We start from the raw sequence: 23767 nt of genomic DNA, 5'->3' as shown, positions 1-23767 counted from the left end.
TTGGACCAGACTTCAGAAGGTTCCATTCAGGAACATAAAAAGAATTAAAAACTTGCAGTAGTAAATATTCCCAAGGATATAGGGTTTCATACACCAAGCAGCTTGCTGTAGTTAAACAAGGAGAAAAAAAATCATTAAATGGTTGACTAGGTCATTACATAAATGATGCCTTATAGTGAAATAATTCATTATTTTCTTTAAATAAAAGCTACTAACCTCTCAGTGGCCCTAAAATATCTCATGAGACATTTTGTCTTAACTCATGGGAAAATTTTGTATTAGAAAATACGAAAAATAAATGTATAAGCTTGAATCACTTTCAAGCTATAGATTTTTAAAAGAAAAGCAGTTTAACAAATTATAGACAGCCATGTTTTATTAACAGATAAAAAAAAAAAAAAGAAAGAAAGAAAAAGTCTTGAAGAGAGATGCAAATTTACCTGGCTAGCATCTGAGATGTGTGTAAAACTGAAGCACGAGAGGAAGTACAGAAGTCCACTATAAAATTGGTCATACTTCCCATTTACTGTAAGTTTCATGTTAGCATTAAATACCTCAGCTTACCTCTGGAAAAGTAAGAATTATTAACTTAATCTTGTTGAGTAGTGTTGAGTAGAAAATGTAATCACCATGAAAAAGTTCTAAAACAAGAGTTACTGCAATCGGAGTACAGTGGTAATACCTCCATGATTATTTTTTTAAGAGTAAAGCACTGTGCTTTTTTTTTTTTTTTAACGAGAAAAGGCTGGTTTTCACTATGACTTCCACAGAAAGCATTTTTTTAATCTATCATGAGAAGAAATGCTTCATAGGGCCTTAAAAAACAGGTAACTTCCATCTTGCAACACCTCAGATCTAGGTATACAGGCTAGCTTCTGCTTCCCAAAACCTGCTACGGTTTGGATCCGTGTTAAATAACTTACTAGCAACTTGACATGCTTTCTTATGGCCTGAATAAACTTCTTGCAGGTAACCCACCTCCAACATCTTCCTCTTCTGCTGAAACCTTCACCGTAGAGGCACCCAGGCTGCTTTTTCCTTCCCCGTATGTGCTGTGGGTGAGGGCGTGCAGGCAAGCAGGAACAGGTACTATGGGGTGGAAAGCCCCACAGTAGTTGCCTCTGTCTACTATTAGCAAGGAAAAGTGTTACGAGACCTTTTTTTTTTTTTTCCTAATGCAGTAGCATCCCCCAGTTAGCCTCATCTAACAGCATGTGTTGTTTCTTTTTTATTTATTATAATCCAAATAATCTAATATGCATTTAATTATATATCTGTGATATCTTATCTCTCTCTTATTAAGCATCAACTCATGAGACACAAAAGCCCAAATCAAGCAAGGAATAGAAAGAAAAGAGAACAATAACAACAAAAAGACAAAGACTTCAGTAAGCATTCAAATTATTTCCCAGGACTTGCCATCTTTATTGAATCTTAGCAAATATAAATTTTCTTCCTCTGATAGCTCATATTTGAATTGGATAAGAGGGTACTTCTGCCTGTATAGCTTTATGCTATTTTCTCAGTTGCTTCTGGGTTGTTTTGTGTGAGGGAAGTATAGAAAATGTAACAAGCAGTGAAGTGTTAAATACTGTGTGCCATTTGGAGGGTGCAGTATTTTACTCTTGATATTAAAAAAAGTCAAAAAGCCAGAATAATACTGAGAATATTTTAGTTTTCTGATCAAAATAATTTCTATTTTTAGGGAAGCAAATACCTTCTCAGTTTTCAGTTTTAGCAGTTCAATCCAATGTTATTCTCTCCATGTATTTCTTTTCCAGCTTTTTTTTTTTTTTTTTTAGGAAGACTGTTGTGATTACTTTCCATATTTAATATATTAATGATTAAAATAATTTGTTTTTTCTCATCCCAAGCTTACACCAAGCTAAATTAAATAGGAATATATACACAAGAGAAAAGCAAACCAAGATTTTATCAGTGCACAAAATTATTTCAAGAAGTGTGGCAGGCTAATATTTGTGGGGTTCTGAAACCAGAAAGAGGAAAACATTCAGAAGATTTTAATTGGAAAAGTTTTCTTTATGTCTCTTGTTGCCCTGTGGAATTTATTTTTTTCCCAGAGAGTTTTCTTTTGCCATCATTTCAAATTAAGACACATCTGACGTGCACTGATGTAAAAGGGAGATGGTTATTCCTCGGTTCTTCTGAGGTGGCTGGGGATCCCTTCTAGCTGCTTAATGCTGGAAGGGATGTCATTATGATCTGTTGTCCTTAGTTCCACTTCGCTCAAAATACATCTGTCTTGTAAATTGGCTTGGGGTAAAATCTTCACCCTGCTGAAGCCAACAGAAGTTTTAATATTGGCTGCAATTGCATCCCAAGATCTCAGAAGGACACGGCAGATCACATGCTGCAAGTTTCTTCTTCATTGCGATGAAAGACATTGTACTGCAACACATATGAAGGCTCACAGTACTTTTTTTGAACCACCTGTCACCTTCCTGTGCCTTTTGTATCCTTCTAACTTGCTCTTTCCTCCTACATCCTGCTCCTTTACAGGGACATTTTGAAGCATGCTGTCAGCATACCCATTTGCAAAGGCTGCACATCAATGATTTTTAGGACAGATTTCATTCTAACTCAATATAAAAATAACATGAGTGAACAGAGTGAGCATGTGAAATGTATCTGTGCTTCACAGCGTGGCTCCTTTGGTATCTCTTGGAGCTATGCTTCCTCTAATCTGTAAACAGACATCACCTTGCACATTGCAATGTCAGGAAGAGGGCAAGAACGTTTGTGGGCTACAAAGTTCACCACACTAATGAATAAGATGAATGAACGTTCCCTGTGCACTGTGCTCTTAGTCATATGCATTATATATCATCCCAAGATGAGATGTATTCCAGAAGAGGGTACACGGATGAGGCTTTTGTGATGCCTTTGCACTTCTAGATGAAGTCAGGAAGCTTTCCAAAGGCAAAGTTTATTTTTCCAGTTAGCCATGTTCACGTGCATATGCATGTGTATGTCCCTCATATACCTTATCTTGAAATGCAACTGGAGCAAAATACCACCATGCCTCCTTCCCTGTTTTTAGTCCCACTGAAGAAAGAATGCCCCCATGCTGTGAGCAACGAGGCATGGCTATTTATTGCCATTTTACACCAGTCTTGGAGGTCTAAGTTGCACATTTTCTCCTGCAGATGGAAAGGAGATCGATAGATGGTATCTAAGGAGCTTCCACTTTCGTGTGCCTACAATTGGAAAAGTTAGCTGTAGTCCCTAAGGTCAACTGACCCAAGTTTTTACCAGCCTGATTAGTAGATTATACCTACTCCTTTTTGACCCATTGTCATGATGATCAAATGAAGGCAAGTCTGACTTTTGCAACGGGGAGAAGTCAAACCATGTGATGAAACCAATCACAGGAGGGTTGGAGTAAAGATATGCCAGCCTAATTAGACCCAGGTTTCCTGGTGGAGGGTCTGGCAAGCATATGTGATCTCACATCTCGAGCTATGGTCTAGTATATGCACACACAGGTTGGGATGAGGTCCTGGGAGAGTATCTGTGCTTGCAGGAGGTATTCACAGTGACACAGATTCTACCAGAGTCCTGCATGGTATTTTCATTCTGGTGCCAGGGGTTAGTCTTCCAGAGTGAATCAACTGGAACTGATATTTTATCGACATTACTAATAACAAGACTGTTAACATTAGCTACCTAATCACATAATAATAGCAAGAGTGAATGTAATCTTTTATATTAGATACCTAAACACATAATAGTAGCAAGAGTGAATGTAATCTTCTATATGCCTTCCCTTTTAAATTCCAATAGGACATGGTATTCTGCCTTTTCATTAGATGGGCTGTAGTATCACATGCTGGAAGCATGCCATATTCTGTCCAAGAAATGGCTGTGTTTAGCTCTACGGAATGTGTAATGATTTTTATCAATTCCTTAGAAATTTCATTAAGATGCTGAAACATCCTATTGTTTACAGTTTGTGAAAGCCTGTTGAGATCCTGTAAGAAAAAACAATACAGATAAGTGTTAATTTACAAGATTGGATAATAATTCGCTAAATTTGGGAAGAAGGAAAACTGCATCAGATTTGTTTGTCAATTGCCTATTTTCTTTACTATTTATTCATTCTACATTTCAGAAGAGTATTGTGCTTGAATGTTACATATGAACTTGTATTTTCTTTGAACTCATATTTTCTTTGGAAATGTCAAATTAAAAAAAAAGGAGAAATTATATAAAATATTTTTTGACTCATTTTTCATTTTTTTTGTAACAGCTCTTCTGAAAACAGCTGTATTAAAAGGTTTGGCTAGACTGCTTGTGCCATGTCACATTAGTTGTGCAGCTATGACTCAAATCTCTGACCACTTACACCCACAGTTCCTCTAGTATTCTTTTTTCTTCACTGTGTTCCTAGATCATTTTGTTCGTATGAAGCAAATTATTTTAAATATAAACAGTGAGATTTCCAAAGCAACGAATAACTTTCCACTTATTAGAACTGGTACAAATTTCTAGGAGAAAGGAGGGAGCTGGCTAAGAAAGAGTGTGTTCATAGATTCCAGTGAGGGCTATTAATTTTCTCAGGCTGTTTCTCAGGTTCTTCCCGCCCCTTCCTTGCCCTCTGTAGAAACCCTGTGGGTACAAGTGGCAAAAGCTGCTGGAGAGCCGGGAGATATGGAGGCAGTGGCCTCGTCTGAACGCGGCACTGCTGTGGCTACACTTCTCCCAGAGCCAGGGGTCGGTGGGTGTGCAGTTGTCCCCGGTATCTGCAAGGTACTGCATGTGCGAGGAGCCGCACTGGGCTGGCACTGGGACAGAGGAAAGTGTTCACACCAGAGAGAAGTCATGGGGGCTGAGAAGGGGCACAAGGCAGCAGCTCTAAGGAGAAAGCAGGAACATGCAGCTGAAATCTCTGCAAAAAGGAGGAACTGTGCGCTGCAGATCATTAGTGTCCCATCTGAGAGAGGTGGATTTGTCCACTTTTCGTAACATTCCCTGAGAAATAACCTGTCTCCACAGCACTGATCTTTGCGTCAAAGAGAAAACTGGCCTCTGAGCCACAAACAACATGAACATTCAGCAAAGATGAAGAGGTGTTTCCACGCTAGAGAAATAACTAAAAGAAAGAGGAGAAAATAATGGATGTGAGCAATGGAGCCAAGCTGGTGTTGCTTGTTAAAAACATGAAGCATTACAGTTTCTGACCTCCTCTTTTGTTTTATGGAAGCTGTTCCAGCTGTAGCCTTTTGTTTCCTCACAAGGGGAAAAAAAAATGCACAGAGCTTACAGCATAGGCAAGGCTTAGCTGGGCTCTGGGAAAAATTATTTCTGTGTGATTTTTGTCCAAAAAAAAATCAAAACTTGCAAATGACATAATAATAAGGAGTTTAGAGACTTTTAAGTCTTGATCCATTTTTGAGGATATTCCAAAGAAGTGTGAACAGAGCGTTTTACAACAGATTTTTTTGTACTGTTGTAACTCAGGATTGCAACATGCAACTCTCAGAGTCTTCATCAGCAGATTTTAGAGCATTTTGTGCTTGAAACCAGTGTAACTCCTTGGGTTAGAAATGGGCAACTTCCCAGGCTCCAACACATCGGTAGCAGAGCTGGGAAGATTATGGATGTGTCCAGTACCCAGGTCCAGTGCTCTAGGCAGTGTTAGGAGTTGGAAATAATTTTGCTCTGCCTTCATCTCTGGGCACTGCTTCCTGGTATGGTAGAAGGCTGAAATGAGAACAGTGTCTATATGTTTGATCTATAGTGACAGTTATGGGCGGTTACCTATGCCACAGTCATGGCAGGCATTCACAGCCCTGTAGCTGTTCAGTATATTTGATACTTGTATCTTCATCCTTCATTTGCTCTTCGTTGCTTTTAGATTCAACTGAATGTATATATCATGGATAGCAATAAGTTATCAGATTAAACAATATATACTTCATGGATTATAATATTTCTGTTTCTGCCTGTGTATATAACTGAAAAGTAAGGTTTTGGGGACATTTGCTTGTCCATTAGCATACTGTGTGCAGCACAGACATCTTTGCCACCAACGCCAGTTTAGTAATGCTGCTACAGACAATAAGGTATATATTTGTTCCTTTTCATCAAACAATCTGCAATATTGGTCTTCTTCCTAGAGGAGATCAGCCTACACCTTTCTAAAATAAGGTCATTAAAACTGCCGGTTTAGTTTTGTTGTAGCCTTGTGACTGACAATGCCTTAGGAGTGAAAGGTCATGACTTAGCTCTTACTTCCTAGAAAATATTATCAAAAAGCTGTCCCTCCGGCTGTTCTGCAAAACTGTGCTGGCTGGTGATTACACCAGCTAAGATATGTCATTGCTTTGCTCACAATAAGTGAGCACTGTAGTAATCGTGGACACCCCAAGTCCTGGTTCCCAGACACCTGAGAAGAAAAGTAGAGTAATGCAATCACTTGGAAAGCTTTCGGTGGAAAAGACCATTTCTGCTTTGCATAAACATCTGCTGGAAACAGAGTTGGCTGGCCTTTCTCCCACTTGGCTTTGTCCCCAGGATCTTGAATCATGATTTGCTTATCAAGATAGTTTCTTCAACTCCAGAAATGCTGATTTGCCAATAGTTATCAGTGGACTGTCTTTAACAACTCTTTTCTATGATTTTTTTCTTGTTTGATCAATTTGTTTCTAACAGTTCAAGTATTCTTGAAAGACAAATAGGCATTTTGACCTAGTGGCATGCCATCCTCGACATGAACTCATGAAAATCTGCATTATAAATGATTCATTCTGACTCCCGCTGTAAAAGTGACATATAACTGGCTTATTTAAGAGCATCAGATAAAAGTTATGCCTGTGCAACTGTCTTATTTCTGTGTTGCGTGTAGGTACCAGTAAGAAAGTGGCAACACTCTTTGACAGCTCAAGAGTATGCATCGATGGCATTTGGTGGGAGATGGCCTTTATAAAATCCCTGTGGCCATTTACAATAGCTTTTGCTTTCCTCAAATCATATATGTGGACATATTATTTAGATCTTGGGCATACAACTTTTCTACAGATGCCCCATTGCTATTTTGGCAGGCTTTTTTGGACAGCAGTGATCAAGATGTAAAAGCTGCTCTTCTATGTGAGAGATGTCCCCGCTCACCAGAGTCTCCTGCTTTAGCTTCCGATGCAATAGTCTTGCCACCAATTTGTTACTATTACTAGGGACTGTGTTTATTTAAACTGATTATATCAGAGCACCTTCATCTAGGGGTTGCTTAAGTCATCACACATATCTAAGAGACTGTGGAGAGAAGTGGTCAGATAATTTATGAATTCCAATGGTCCCTAACTGATTTAGTATCATTAGGTACAAGCAGCTGTTCATAAGTGGTCAGATAATTTATGAATTCCAATGGTCCCTAACTGATTTAGTATCATTAGGTACAGGCAGCTGTTCAGCAGTTTTTAAAGTTGTGGGACTAAAATACAACCTGTAAGAGGCAGTCAGAAAGGGTTTGTTACACATCTCACTGCATTTTTACCTCTTCTTTCTTCGCTTTTTTGTTAGTTCCCCAGACTCTTCTGTGGGAGAAGGGGTACTACGATCATAACTTTCTGTTCCTTCTGGTCCTTTTTTTGCCATGTTTTTATACAAGAATGTGATAAACGATGATGCTAATCCCTGTGAGACCTATTAATATGTCTTCCTGGCAACTTTGAGTCTTCTGCTGGCAATTTGATCTCTAAACAACACTCCCAACCACCTCTATTTACTGAGCAGTGTCCAAATCTGATGATACAACTGTATTTTTTATCCAGTAAGTCTCTTTGGTGTAAATTCCTGGCAATATTCTGGGTTTGACCAAGTTATGCAATACTCCTTTGACTTTTAGGAAGGAGCTCTTTTTAGGGCATTGAGTTGCTTGATCTTTGCAAAGGTGAAGCTGTGTGACTCCTCAATATCCAATAGGTTGTTAACACAACACAAGTTGTGCCCATAGCATTTTAGGAAAGATTTCTAATTATTCCATTGGCTTTATTACTCCCATTTTATTTCTTTGCATTTAATTGTTGTTTTCAGCAGCAGCTGTTTAACCATCTGAATCCTTTTATGCCAGCTATGCCAGTTGAAATGTATTTGGAAACCATATTCTTTATGCAAATACATCCCGATAATCTTTTAGCAACTCTTGCAAGGTTGTGACAGTGCATTGTCTATTGTGGGCACGCGTTTTGGTTTCCCTTCTGCATCTATTCTGTGACTCATTTGTGCCAGTTTTAGTTCCACCAAATTAAAGGATTCATTTATTTCAACTGTCAACACTAACTTCCATGTTGTAAGCACTGAGTGGAATCTCAGCCTCTTTTCCAGGTAGTCTGCTTACAATTTAAACTGCTGTAGTAATACTGGGAACATGTGGTCTCATCATTTTAGCTTGGTTTTACTTAGATACCTTCAATTTTATTTTTTCTCTTTTGCATTTTGCTGGGGTAGTTTGTAGCTTGTTGTGACTACATTTGGACTTCCAGCATCCTGCTTGTTTGCACGCTGCTTCATTGTTTCAGCTGGTGTGTACCCCCCCTGCATCTTCAGAACGGGCTGAAGGAACAAATGGCTTTGCCATCTCTGCTGTTTTCAACTGGTTTTGGAAATTTCCTTTTATATGCTTCATGTAGAAGTTTTTCTCTCTAAGCAGTATTCAGCAATGTGCTTTGGTTGAGGGGTGTGGAGTGGCAAAGTCCTTCTGCCTTTTTTCTAACTTGGTGCAGGTGCTTTACAGTTAAGGCCAACTGCAAAAAAAATCTATTTTTAATATTTAACACATCCAAAAGTTCATTCTCTCAGTCACTTAATATCTTAGCATGGTTTGGCAAGCACTTAAAGTTTGCAAAATAGTATTTTTTAAAAGTATAATTTGCTAAAATGTGTTCAAATATAAATGATAAGATGTTGCTTAAACTTAAGAAACTTCTTATGTGAAATTGATCCTTTGAAGACAGTTTTAAGGAGGTGAAAACTGGAAGTTACCATTACAGAGTATTTTGCAATATTGACCATGATGTGTTTTTTGCTAACAGCAAGAGTAATACATTGTATTTGTTTACAAAAGCTTGATGCCTTTCCAGTTCTCATGAACTGTGAGGTCTTGTGATTTGGTTCAATCCCTACTGGTTGGTTAGATTTGCCTTTCAGTTCTGCTACAATGAATACCTTTTTATGTAAGCAGAAGAATAGAAAGCTTTCTCCTCAGCATGTAGTGGGAAGAAAATCTGACAGAAGTCAGTCTGCTATACTTCAGCATTGTATCATCAGGAAAACTGTTCCTTGTGTAAGCTCCTAAATTTGTCGGGTTACACTGCTCATAACCTTCCACCAGCTTGTGTTCAAACCCACTTATCTCCAGGAACTGAGTCTGCATTTTCTGTTTCCATGCAATACAGAAAAGAGGGATTTTTGAATGTGTAGCATCCTGAGGCTGCTGCGGGGAATATAATCACTAAAATCATCAGGACTTCTAGTTTTCAGTTAAACATGAAAAAATTTCAGAGCACTTCAAGTTTTCAGGTACATGTAAGTCCTAGGGCTGAAGGAACTGCTACATGGGTGTGATCCACATTCAAGACATTGTAAAGGTTTGCAAATTAAAAGGCAGTTCCTCTAATACTTAGAAAGCATTAGTACTCCAGCATTATCACTGCTTTTGAAAAGGAACCATTTACAGCTCTTATTTATGAACATATAATGTAATAAGGACAAAATGTTATGTCAGCTCACCTATAATACTAGACAACCAGATTTACAGGTTTGCAGGTATGAGGTTTCTACATCGCTTCAGTGCTTTCTCTTAATTCTATGATCCTGGATCCAAGCATCAAAAGTTAATCAATCTGCTGTAGGCCTGTAGGGAAATGCACATCTACCTCTGTTCTTTCAGAATTATTATAACAGAGGAATTAAAGAGCTGCTCAAATGCCCAGTGCTGTCAGTGGAAAAACACCCCTTGACAAGACTTGGAATTTCTTTCTTTTATGAGCACAGTTTTCTTCTTAGATTAAATATATATTCCTTTTTTTATAACATGCAATCCTGCATCAAGCAAGGTATGCAAGAAAATACTATTCCAGTCAGACTCAGCAAAAGAGATTTTGTAGACCTTGGGAGGCTGAGAACTATAACGAACATTTGCAAGACAGCGTTTTTGGGTTTCCTAATTTGATTAATGGACATTTTGGCTGCAAGTACTTGAAATGTGGAAAACGGTATGTAATGAGATCCATCTGTCTAGCTTGAGAAATAACTTTCCAAAGAACAATCAGATTGTTTGTGATTGTACTTTACTTTTGGGGGGGTGTCCTAATGTATTTAGTGGAGAGGGGAAGTACGATGGAAGGACAGACGTGATGTGTCCGATGGAGTAATCAGCCTCCTTCATCTTATAAGCCACATGGCAAAACTCGCCATATGGCTAACATCCCCAAGACCTGGGCCATGGACCTTAAAAATGTGCGGAAATATGTCTAGGAGTAATGCACAGGGCAGGCAACAGACATGGCTCACAAACCATCCTTTGTGGAATGGGGACAGACATGCTGCCCAAATATTTTCCAATTTTTTTTTTCTTTTTTTGGTTGTTTTGTTTCTTTTTTTGGTTGGGTTTTTTTTTTCCTATTTGTATTGTTTTCATCTAAATGCTGGTAACTAGTTTCCATGAATAGATTTTTTTTCCCCTGTGCAGGCTTATTCCAGCCATCCTGACTACTCCAGAAAACTGTTGTGAATTATTTTATTCCAGCAGTGATAATTCATCCCTTGTTTGGTCATCTGATCCCTATATACTCAACATGTAGCATTTTTCTGTACACATCAATGACCATTTCAGTTGGTGAGAGCTGGGAGCAATGAATTGAAGCATCAAGGTCTGCTTAGCTGAGCAGCAGCATTTTTTGAAAACCTGGACAAGTCAGAATTTGAAACCTGAAGGCCAAAATAAAAATTTGTTGTGATTCAGTGTACAAACCTTGAAAGTAAGTGCTTGCTATTCAGTGTGCCGAGCACTATGTACACCAACCAAAATAATCTATGAAAATTACACCACTTATTTTGGAGTCTGTATATAAACCTAGGAGGAAATCCTAGAAACTTTTTCCTTTTATGTTTGCGAACAAGTTTAGAAATAGAAAGAAGTAATTCAAACTCCTAGGCTGAACTGTTGCTATGGAAGGATTTACCAAGACAATATGTTTTCCAGTGCTTCGTCCAGTCCATTTTAAGATTTGAGTATTTCCTTTGGCAGAGCATAATACTGTCTCATGTAAGTCGCTAGCAGGAAGTTTTGCCTGATACAATCTCCTAATTTCTAAGCAAATTCTCTTTTCCTTACCTTGTTAGCCTTCTGCCTAATGGGAAATTAATCTTCATGTTCAGGATTAAATCATAGCCTCACTTTCATTAGTAGGAGTATTTCTGTTGACTTCAGGGAGCTGGGATTTTACTCTTGATGGTTACATGTTTCAAATGCTTGTAGGTAATGATCATATCTATTGGCAAATCCATTCTGTCCCTTATAAGACCCCAGGATTCCTTGCTTGTTATTTGCTTAACTTTGATGGTTTTCCAGTTCTTCCCAATCTATCATAATTTGCAAATTTTATTAATGTGTTACTCTGCCATTCTTCTGAATTGTTACTGGTGTGGCTGGACAGGGCTGAACTGAACCATTTCTTACTCCTTGTTTGTTGTAGCTGCTGTGCATCAACAGAAGTTACGGACCATTAACTTTGATACTAACAGTGTTCACATAATTTTGAACAACACTGTTTTTCATAAGTTTTGAACTGTTCAAACATCCAAATTAATTTCTGCTTCATGTGGGAGAGTGACATCCTCTGCATTTCCAACAACAGGACACCCCCCCCTCCCCCCAGGGACACCAAACCTTGTACAGAAACCAGTGGAGAACTTTCTGGTTCAGTCAGTGGGACCCATTCTAGTGGGAGTTACTAAGCCAAGGAGTCACAGGCTTGCTAACACACATCTTGCCAAGTCCTTTGGATTGACACTGCTTTTAAATGACAGCAAAGAAAAATGTGTCCCATTTACAAGTTATCATCTGTACTCAGCCTATGTTGTATGATCTGCAAGTTAGGGAAGTTCTAGCTGCTGCTGCTTCTTTTCACACAAACACTGTGAAAAATTTAAGCCACAAAAGGCTTATTTTAACATATATTTACAGCAGTTTCTTTTTTTTTTTTCTTTTCTTTCCCCTCCTCCCCAGTTCCTATTGAATTGCTCAAAGGCTACAAAGCAGCATGCAATAATAGTTTCATTACCTTTTTGCATCCTCTGCAAATTTAGCTTTATGATGATACTTCTGATGCTAACTGCAGTACAAAAAAGGCAGCCGGGGAGTATCATTGCATTTTATTGATTAGAAGAAACCATGGACCAGTGGTACACCAGGCTCTCCAATTACATTTTTAATGAATAATTATTAACAGAGGCAAATGGAGGTCTCATAGTGATTTACAACCCTGCATGTGAAAGGGTATTGCAGAGGAATAACATGAGTTGGGATTTGGAAGCCCTCGGTCCAATAGTTCAAGCTCACCACAAATAACTCATTTGGGAGTATTAAATATTGAGCAGTGTAAATATGAAATTTTAGTGGTAGTGAACTGTAAATGGAAGGAAATGCCCAAAACTCTGCATGTGTGGGATCAACAAATGGTGATGAGAGGCTGCATCACTGCCAAGGATCTTCAGTAGGTTTGATCAAGTGTGATCCAAAGCTCTACTGAGTTCAGTCATAGTCCTGAACTAAAAGCACGGGACTTTTTGAGACATATTTTTTTCTGCCTCCATTCTTGAGAGACCCCAGGTCTAACGTTGAGCAAAGCTGTTTCCCACCATGCAGCTCATTCACCTCTCCTAAACAATCTGTCATTTTTATTATTTGTTCTTTCAAAGCACAGACTTTTTTTATAGTGGATTTCCTTTCTCCCATCACTGGTGGGACTTCTGAACACCAATGCAATGGTGAAGAGAATGAAATGAGAAATACCTGCTCGTGTCAGCATATCAGCCTCTTGAGGCAGAAAAATCCACTCTTTTATGTGTTTATGGAAACTCACTTCTGAAATAACACCAGCTAATGATTTTACTTGGTAATTGTGTGTGCACTTCCAAGTTGCTGAGTTTTGTCCTTCTTCCATTCATTTTCTGATACAGTCTCCAGCCATTTCTTCAGGACTGTTTGATGGCTGTTTACTGAGACCAGAACAACTGTGGTTTTCTCACTTGGTTTTTGACTGGTAAATAGGAGGTTTCTTGAAACTATCTCAGTTTTCTGATTTCAGCAGTACTGTTTTCAGATGCTCTGATTTAACCAGCTCTGCTACACTGTAATTATCCAACTGCATTGCTGATTTAGTTAAAAGAGCTATGATTAGGTAAATTCCTCTGAAAAGGCACTATCATTGATTGAAGTAGGAGTAGTAAAGCCAATATTTTGTATGAGATAAATATCACTTTTATTGGCCAGAAAAATACTTCGAAATTAAGCAGAAGCAAATACTAAAAGAGTCTGGTTCCTTCAGGTGTCTGATTCATACTAAGAAAACAGAGTGGATTTTGGATTTTGAGCTTTCCAAAAGCACGCTGGTGGGGCGAGGGCACGGCATGGCCTCACTGGGCTCAAGCCCCCATCCAGGCTGCTCCCTGACCCCTCAGGGTCAGTCCTAGGGCCTGTACGCAGCAATGTCTTTAGTCGTGACCTTCAAGATAGGGGATGAACCCTGAGCAAGAGCCCATGACTCCCACAGGGAGGCCAAGAGCACTGTTCTGGTGCAGCCTTTCTGGGAAGAGACATGGCCCAAGAGAAGGGTCCCCAGGAGGGCATAGTCCCCTCAGCCCATAGTCCCAGTGAAGGACACCCCTTGGCCCTGAGGATGCTTCCACAGGGCAGGGTTCAGGAGGATCCCCCTAGTGTTGGGGGACCAAGCCAGGAATGGCATCCCTGTGGCCTCCTCGTGTCACCAGTAACCTCAATGACTGCTGCTGCAGAGCTGTCACCAGGGCCTGCAGTGAGGGAGGGCTCACACGGTGAGCCAGGCAGAGCAGCTTTGACAAAGGAGGAGGAAGAGGGAAGATGGGAAAACTGTCTGGCACAGATGTGCCACTCTCCTTGTGACCACCACTGCCACCACACAACACATGGACATGGACCTCCCCGAGGATGAGGCCAAAGGCACCACGGCAACGGTGTATCACCCCTGGCCCACTCCTTGCAGCTGTGCTGCAACATCCACCCATGGGAGACAGAGATGGAGCAGGCATGTCCCTGCCATGGCCTCCCTCCACCTCCAGACGGGGACAGACAGCACCCAGGAATGGCTCTCAACACCCATTGTACCTCAAGGCCATGTTAACAACTTACTGTATTTATTATTATGGAGTAGTTACAGGACAGTCAGTTTATGGTTGGTCATATTTTTCGATGCATATTACATGCATAGTCAGCTGTATTACTCTCAGCTTGCAGGTAGCTGTTCTGTTCTGAGACCACACTTGTTCAGGTACCTGCAAACTAGACATTGTGTCTAGTGTGGAATTTGGTGTGCACGATGTGCATCTGACTTCAATGCTATGCAAGCACAGATCCTCCCCTGAGGAAGAGGTAACAGCATTAGGATTAAAGGCAAATGGACTTAAATTCGTGGAACAAATAAGTCTGCAAATATTTTTTGATTCTTTTTGAAATCAGAATGACTCAACAGTGGTGTAAAACTCATTGTCCAAATCATGAGACACATGTGGGAGTGCATAGAAAAGAGTGGGACTGCATGCACTGTAAGCACTTTTTGCATTTTAGGAAGAGTTGTTCAGATGTTTGCAAACACAAGAATAGGTATTAAATGCAGATTGCTCTAAAAGTAAATGTTTTTCACCATCAAAAAGCATATTTTGTCTTTGTATCAGTAGTGATATGGACTCACACTTTTCCCATCACAGCTCTGATCAGGTTTTTTTCATCTCTTTAGTATATGTTTCCAGTAAATATACATTTACTTCCAATGTTCATTAAATAAAAACACCCTCAAATGAACAACACTGAGCCAATTTGTACTGAGGTTGAGTCTCTTCATAACGTGTCACCTGGTCTAAGCTAACACCATGTAAAAACTAGGCTGCAGCAATGAGAGGGCTTCCCCAGTCACAGTCAGTCATGCCAGGTCACTTCATTGCATCGTTTCAGAATGAGGGAAATTTGGAAAATTATTTAAGCAATGAGTTGTTTCTTACCTTTACTGGAAAAAGGCAGCTCCACCTTGGTGAGAATGGCCCTTGCATGGTGACCCGGAGTAGCAGCTGTCCAACGCCAAGCTGTTCCAGTGTCTGCCTCTTGTTCCAGAGGTTGATGGGCTTGGAAAGCAAGGAAGCGCTGCTAGCCTGCTTCTCCTCTGGGCACGGCTCCTCATGCACTTACCTCCTGACCATTAGGAAAATAGCTGCATGTGTGTGTCATGGCCAGAGGCAGCCCAAATGCCAAAGACAGGCTGCCTTCAGCTCTGCACACCTTGAAAAATAAACCTGGAGCCCAAGGAGAGAGAAGAAGACAGAAGACTCAAAAGCACAGGCATGAATGACAAAGTGAAATGGCCTGGAGTAGTACAATGCTTTGCACTGGAAATGGGCGTCAGGGGAGGGAAGAAACATTCCCCCTTGGCATTAGGTGCCTTGGTGTCCATGAGCTAGGACACACCACTATTCTCAACCAAGCCACATGGCCCAGGGCATCATCCAAAAGGAGACCTTCTCGTACCACCTCAATGGGTCTGAGAAAGAGGGACTGGTGCTCCCGGGTCTTTGTGCAGGCTGGTCTACGTGAAGCAGAGTGCTGTGCTATATTAAAGGAAGCCATGAGTACCTGTGTCAGGCTAAGTGTTCAATGCTTGCCACTTTGTCTACCCTAACCTTGAGATACATTATCATATGTTCAGTGAGGCTGGGTGAGGTGTTCAGAGCATTTCCTTTCCTGGTTTTCATACAATGCTGCCACCATTTGCACTGGTCCTGTATGCAGCTCGGCAGCTCTGCTGAGGCTTGTACCCTGATGGATTCACAGTGCTTTGGCCCTGCCTCTGCTGTAGGCCCAAGTCACCTGTTCTTTGTTGGAGCTGTGGGTGGACATGGCCCGGAAGGGACCCAAAAGTAACCCAGCTGGTGTGTTGGGCTCTTGCCATGTGCTAAGGAGATATGTTCACCTCCTTGTGTAATCATCAGGTTTCAAACCTGAGGTGTCAGGCTTGGTATATCCATGAGGCCAGGTAGCTGGCTCCATAAGGATAGATGGCCTTGATGGGGCCATGGCTGGGGAGTATTTCAAACACCAGAGCTTGGCAGTGCTGGAGGTCCCACGAGCGGTGTTAGCAGTCCATGCTGGGCCAGGGGCAGAAGATCCCCAGCCAAGGGCAAGGGTTGATGTGGACAGGGCAGTAATAATTAAGAGTGGATCTTAGGAGAGCCTGGAGAATCCAGTCACAAGTGTCCATGATGGTATTGACCTTAGGGGAGCAACCCATGTGAGTCGCTGCCTTGGTTTCCTCCACAGCGTGGCAATTGCCTCACAGGGTGGCAGTTTGTGCCTTGCATTCCCCTGAGACATCAAAGCTGGACAGGGTGCTGGCATACTATTCATACATACATATATTATACATACTGATAACAAAAGGGCCTGTTCATGGGCTTAAGAAAGCAACATAAGCACTTGGCACAGACGATGAAACTCATCTCAGTGACACCAGATTTTTGTAGAAAATTGATCAATTTGAGTTAATTTTGGTTTAAAGTCTAGTGGTGGTGCATAGGATGGGACAGATTACACCTCTGTCCCTGGAGAAAATGTTACAGGATTGTTTCAGTTTTGCTTTTTGTTGGTGTCTGGTAGTGAACCGTTCCTTGTGGTTGCTCCCAGGCTTTCATTTGCTCAGCTATGGCAGCCTGGGACTGTCATGCCTATTGGTTTTCCTCTGCAGCAAGCAGTGTGACTTGTAGCACTCTGATACCACTCTGCCGTCCCTTATTTTTTGTTCAGCAGCATTAGTTATCACACCTAGCAGCTGCGGGTTTATTTCTGACGCTGGAAGGGATTTCAAAATTGTCAAGACCTCACACCAGAAAGCTGTAAGGCTTTTCCCTACTGGCTCTGTTCGTTTGGTGTTACCTCCTAGAGACAGCTATGATACCCCTGCTGACAGAGGCAGGGTTTTTACAACTGAATAGGCTGGCATGAGCTTGAACCTTTGAACCTTACACATTATGAGATCAAAGATGGGTTTAGGCAGTTGCGGAATGTACCTCTAAAATTATAATGACAATAGCTCGTATTTTTGTCTCCAGCACTAACTTCTGCTTTTCTTATGTTTACGTTGTAATAGCTTGTGCAGGTGAGTTATCCCAAGGCAAACACAACTAAGGCAATCCTGGGTTTATTCAATACTGCTTCCAGGAAAGAAGAATCCAGGTGGAGGCACAGACTGATATCAAAAGACTTGTCCCATGTCAGAGTGAGGTGATGGTCTTCCTAGGTGTGCTGGTTTTGGCTGGGGTAGAGTTAATTTTCTTCATAGTCGCTAGTAGGGGGTTACGTTTTGGATTTGTGCTGAAAACATTGTTGATAATTCAGGGATGTTTTCATTACTGCTGAGTAGGGCTTACACAGCATCAAGGTCTTTTCTGCCTCTCATCCCACCCCACCAGGGAGGTACCAGAGTGCTACAACTCACACTGCTTGCTGCAGAGGAAAAGAAATAGACGTGACAGTCCCAGGCTGCCATAGCTGAGCAAAAGTTGAGCAGGCTGGGGGTGCACAAGAAGCTGGGAGTGGACACAGCCAGGACAGCTGACCCCAACCAACCAAAGAGATATTCTACCATATGAGTTCACACTTAGCATATAAAGCTGGGGGAAGAAGGGAGGGGGGACACATTCAGAGTGATGGCGTTTGTCTTCCCAAGTCACCATTACATGTGATGGAGCCCGGCTTTCCTGGGGAGGGCTGAACACCTGCCTGCCCATGGGAAGTGGTGAATGAATTCCTTGTTTTGCTTTGCTTGCATGCGCAGCTTTTGCTTTATCTGTTAAATTGTCTTTATCTCAACCCACGAGTTTTCTCACTTTTACCTTTCCAATTCTCTTCCTCATCCCACCAGGGGTGAGTGAGCAAACAGCTGCGTGGGGCTCAGCTGCCAGCTGGGCTTAAACCACAACACTAGGACTGGAAGGAGAACCCCACCTGTTGATTATCTGGGATCTCAATTATTCCTGAACCCTCTAACCTATCATATAAAGTGATAGAAGAAGCCATGGCAAGAGCCAAACTATTCACACATTCATGCTCATCTTTCTGTTCCTTTCAGTTTGGTATTGAGAACAGGATTAATAATATCGACTGCATTTAAAAGCATACACATGATACACTCTTGTTTGGGACTTAAGGAAAATACAGAGAGAATTTAACATTCCTGTGGGTCTTTTATAGTCTACAAATAAACTCACTTCCTTAGTCTTTGTTTTAATATTTCTACTTCTGGACAGAAAGCATTTCTGAACCCATGATTAAATTATCCATCTTTCCTTGGAAATCATCTTTATTCCCGTTACAACCCTACTGGGCTTTTCAGTGGAGTGGTACATTCAGCAACGCGTTTGCTGACTTTGTTTAGTAAATGGTTTGAGCTCTGTGACCTGATCTTTCCAACATCATGTTTCAAGTATGTTTAATGCTCCTAGGAGTAAAACCATACCTCTTCCTCACTGGCCTTCTCATTTGTTTGTTTTTTCCCAGTTTGCCAAAACACTTCAGTCTGGACCAAGGACTGACTTTCTGATTTCATTGCTCTATTTTTATGTTTAAGGGTGGCTGTGCCTGTTTTGATCAAACAGTACAAAATCTGGGGAAAAGCTCAGCATACCTCACCACTGAACCATGTCTTTTTCATCTGTATACCCTCCTTCCTTTTTCTCACTGTCATGGTTTAAGCCCGGCCAGCAACCCACCACACCAGCACCACACAGCCCCTCACTCCCCCTCACCCAGAGGGATGGGGAGGAGAACTGGAAAGGAATGTAAAACTCAAGGGTTGAGGTAAGAACAACTTAATAGGTAAAGCAAAAGCCACACATGCACGCAAGGAATTCATTCATCACTTCCCATGGGCAGGCAGGTGTTCGGCCATCCCCAGGGATGCAGGGCTCCATCACGCGTAACGGTTACTCAGGAAGACAAATGCCGTAATGCCAAATGTCCCACCTTCCTTCTCCTTCCCCCAGTTTATATACTCAGCATGACGTCATATGGTATGGAATACTCCTTTGGCTTGTTCGGGTCACCTGCCCTGGCCGTGCCCCCTCCCAGTTTCCCATGCCCCTCCAACCTTCTTGCTGGCAGGGCCCAAGAAACCACAAAGTCCTTGATTTAGTAGAAACATCACGCAGCAACAACTAAAACCATCAGTGTACTATCAACACTGTTTTCACATCAGAGGCAAAACACAGCACTGCACCAGCTACTAAGAAGAAAACTAACTCTATCCCAGAACACTCACATTCACTAATCCTTTCACTTTTCCTGAAAGGACAGGCTTGTGCTTCTGCTGTTCCATTACCTGTCCCCAGAAGGAGAACTAGCTCCTTCTCAGCAACTAAGGTAAGGGTTATCATAGCTCCAGAAGGTACTAGATACGAGAAATGTGTTGTTTAGGACAGAACGATGAAGTCAGGACCATGGAAGAAAACTAGGGATGTTAAACTTGAGTATGCTCAATAAATGCACCAGAATCACATATGATGGCTGAAGATGAGCAGACCTAGATCTTGAGTGAGAGGCCTACCCTCAAAATCTCTGGGACGCAGAGTAGTAGTAAGAAGTTGCAGCCAAATTTGGCAAATGCCACACCACACAAATCAAATCTGTTAGATCAGTACTGAGCAGCTGTGGGGAAAAGGAGAGGGGTGTCCTTGATTGCATACCTTCAGCTGGGAAGAAAGAGACCTGATCCAGAGCTGTGTAATGATATACGTCTGTTTTTGTCAGAACCAAGTATCTTTGGCTGCTTTGCATTTGAGTTGCTTTCATCGCCTGTAGGAATTCATTTGATACTTTTCATGGCTTTTGCCTACACAAACAATACACTCAACATTCCAATCACTGTTGAACTGTTGTCTGAAATTTGGTTTAAAAGTAGCAATTGGAATTACACAAAACTTTGAATTAGCACTCCAATGAGACAAAACAATTGGCAATACTTTTGGTAAAATTTGAATACTTTTGTTTACTAGCTCTGCTGCTCCCTTTAGCTTCAATTAGCTTCCATTCCAAAGCATTTTATGCAATTGGGTATGAATGGCAATAATCCATATTAAAAGGTCCCGAGCTTCTTCCACTCACATAAAATTTCAGATGTTCATACAGTTGCCCTTCCAATAGTGATGTCAGTGTCAGGCAAGCTTACTCTGCAGTTCCTCAGCAGGTTAGCTTGAACTTGCCTACTCTTCAGATGGCTTCTTTGTTCATTTGCAAAGCTCAACAGAGTCCAGTTTTCATTCCTTTATCCCTGGAAGACTCCCTGCTCAAGAATTCATAATAATTTAGGGACAATTTTATGCTATATTTTAGACTATTTAACATGTTTCATTTTGAAAAATCCTGGAGCATGTAGGAGGCAGGACTGTCACAACTGACCATAGTGCTCAGACGTGCGGGTAGTCCTGTCAGCTGGGCTACAAATAAAGGCAAAAGCGTGTCTGTGCAGACCTCTGTGTACAATTGCTTACCCTCGAATGAAAAGCAGCAGTACTATGACATATATTTGGTAGTAATGTGACTTTAATGTCATCAGATACATCTTTAACAATAAAGTTTATGTACAGGAGGAGATTCAGTACAGTGATAGTGGCTGCAGTGATTTGGTTCACATCTGCCTTCTTAATAAATGTCCTGGGGAACCTTTAGGGAGACACAAACCACAGGAACTTTATTTTGTGTCTCTCTAGAAGGCTTGGATCTCCTGAACCACAACCTAGCTCTTCATCAGGCAGGAATATGATAACATGATGTTGCTGCAGAAAGAAAATTTCAGCTTATTCAGTCATGAGGGCCTCTGCCTGCTGCTGTTGCAAATACATATGCATCAGATTTTATCAGCACAGTTAAAAAAGACCTTTTCACCTCTGCTGTAGGGCCTCCTCAACAACTATTTGGTTTTTTTCTTTTTCTATATAGCCTTTTCTGATTATTTTTGCATTGGACATGCAGGTACTTGATTTCCTTTCTTGACAGCTGTGGCAATATTTCTGGAGTCTGTAACACAAGTTTTCAGGGCATCAGAGGAAACTCCCATGCAGTAAAGGCTCTCTGGTATCCAGGCAGGGAGGAGAAAAGACATAGAGACATGGAATTCCAGATGCTGCCTTCTCTCTGTTGGCAGCTGGAAAACAAGCTGCAGTTCAGTCTTCACTTCCAGGCAGCTCCACTACTGCCAGGATCCCTGAAGAGACAGTGGGGATTCAGGCCACAAATGTCTTAACACTTCCAGTATCAAAACCAGAAGGAAACACTGTGGTTTAAAAAAAAGAAATCTATTTTTGTGAGCACATCTTAATACATCAGAACAAGCGTCACAGGCACATTTTTGTTTGTTTGCACTTATTCACATTTAAAATGCCATTTCCTGTTTTACTAGCTCATAAAAAATCAAGCTTATATATTCTGTGGTAAAATCTGACACAGTTCCATTAATTGCAGGAAGGCAACTCTATTTATGCTGCTTGAGGCTCTGGCCCTTTTAAACAAGCTTCATGTGGCAGAGAGTCTTTAAGCATACCTTGATACAAGGAGAAGAAATATATATTTGGGATTCATGGTTTAATCCTGCATGACAATGTAACTCATATTACTTTCATGTACCCTAATACCAGTTTATTAAAAACTTATAACTGCCTTCATTTTATCCCTTCTCTGCATGTTGCAATGGAGTATTTCATGTGTACTGATTATATTGAAAAGTACCCAAGTGAAGATTTCTCTCCCTCTATTATTCCTGCATTTTACACCCTGTAAGACTTGATCTGAAATGTGTTTATTAAAAGTGACAGCTGGGAACATAAGAACCCGAGCACAATGAAGACATTATCTACCTTGCTAGGTTGTACTCCTGGAAGTCTTCTGCTTCAGGCTAGGCTGCCTCTTGCAAGATTTTGTCATCTGAAAAGTCATTATTACACAAATGTGCCCCTGGAAACATTGATAACAAAATTGGCAGAAAAATTCAAAATTTAAAAAAATTGCTAATTTTTAAGTCATTTTCATTCTTCAGGTTTTGAAAGGAAATAATTTTGTGTGTCTGACATAGTTTGCAAACATTTTCATACAAAATGTTTCTCCATCTATTATTCTCTCTTTCATATCCTTTTCCCCTCCATATTCCTTCCATATATCCTTTCTCAATCTTAGCATGCTGCTAAGCAAAGGAAAGAAATAAGATGAGAACAACTTAAAAGGTACAGAAAACAGATTTTTAAAGGAAATGGATGATGACAAAAAACTGCACATTTTTTCTCCCCTCCTGCTACAGAACAAGCAGAAAATTGAGATGAAAAGATAAAACATTCTTTAAAAAGTCTTTAGCCAATAATTTGCACATTAATGGTAATTAATTAATGGCATTAGTTCCTCCCAGCACCACCACCACCACTGCCTTGAGGGCATAATTTCGTTCTTTCCTCTGTAGAGGCATGACAAGGGGGGGCGAGGAGAAAGAGGAGGCTCCAGCCCATCTCTGCATGGAGCCCCAGGGTGTGGGTCTCAGGTTAAGTAGATGAGTGTGGGGAGAAGCAAGCCTCCCTGGTGAATCTCAGCACTAGAATTAAGCTCTTCATCCCCTTTCACAGTGGTCAGGGAGGTAGATTATGGGTTGGCGGCAGATTCAGCTGGGGGAGATGTAAATCCACGCTGCAGCACTGTGTGGTCCTTCACCCGCAGCCCACTGGTGACAGTACCAGCAGTTTTGGGGTGAGAGGGATTGCTGGCCAAAAGTGAGCTTTGTTAGGTACAAAGAGATGCACAAGAGAGAGGAACTACCATACCCAGGGCCAGCCTGGAGTTAGAGCAGATGAAAGGGGCCATCAAGGCATTCCCACAGGGATGTACCAAGGACATGGGTTGTCATGCTGCAGTAGGAAATCAGCTGTGACAGGGGACACAGTGATTCATGCTCTAAATGTAAATGCTTCACCCATGTTTTGGACAGTGCTGTACTCCCTGGGTAATCCTGGTAACAAAGGTAGGTTTGGATCTGAAACAGGGCACAAGCCCCAAGGCAAGGGGACTGATGCACCTCACCCAACAGAGAGTTGTGCTAGAACCGGAGTACGTGTCCACTGGGCACCATGAGCTGGTCCAGCTGGTCCTGTGCTCCATATCCAGCAGCAACCACTTTGCAGCACTTCAGGCAAAAAGGAAAAGTACCTAGAGCTAGTTACTTTGGAATTTAATGTCAGCACATAGGGAATGTTTCCAATTTCACCTTCTCTCTGTGATAACCACGACTCCATTGCTGAGCACTACCAATCATTTCTAAAACATACAAGCACAGCTGTGTGCAGATCTCTGGGTGGTAGGATAGACAGAAGCATGAACACTCCTCAGCAGAAGCCAAATAAAAAAAAAGTGCTGTCCTTTCCCTGTACCCAAAACCAAGCAGGGCTCTGGTTGGAGAAAGAAAGTTCTGCAAAGCTT

This window comes from Falco cherrug, chromosome 5 (assembly GCF_023634085.1).
Source record: "Falco cherrug isolate bFalChe1 chromosome 5, bFalChe1.pri, whole genome shotgun sequence".
Lineage (NCBI taxonomy): Eukaryota > Metazoa > Chordata > Aves > Falconiformes > Falconidae > Falco > Falco cherrug.
Note: the sequence above shows the minus strand (reverse complement) of the source record.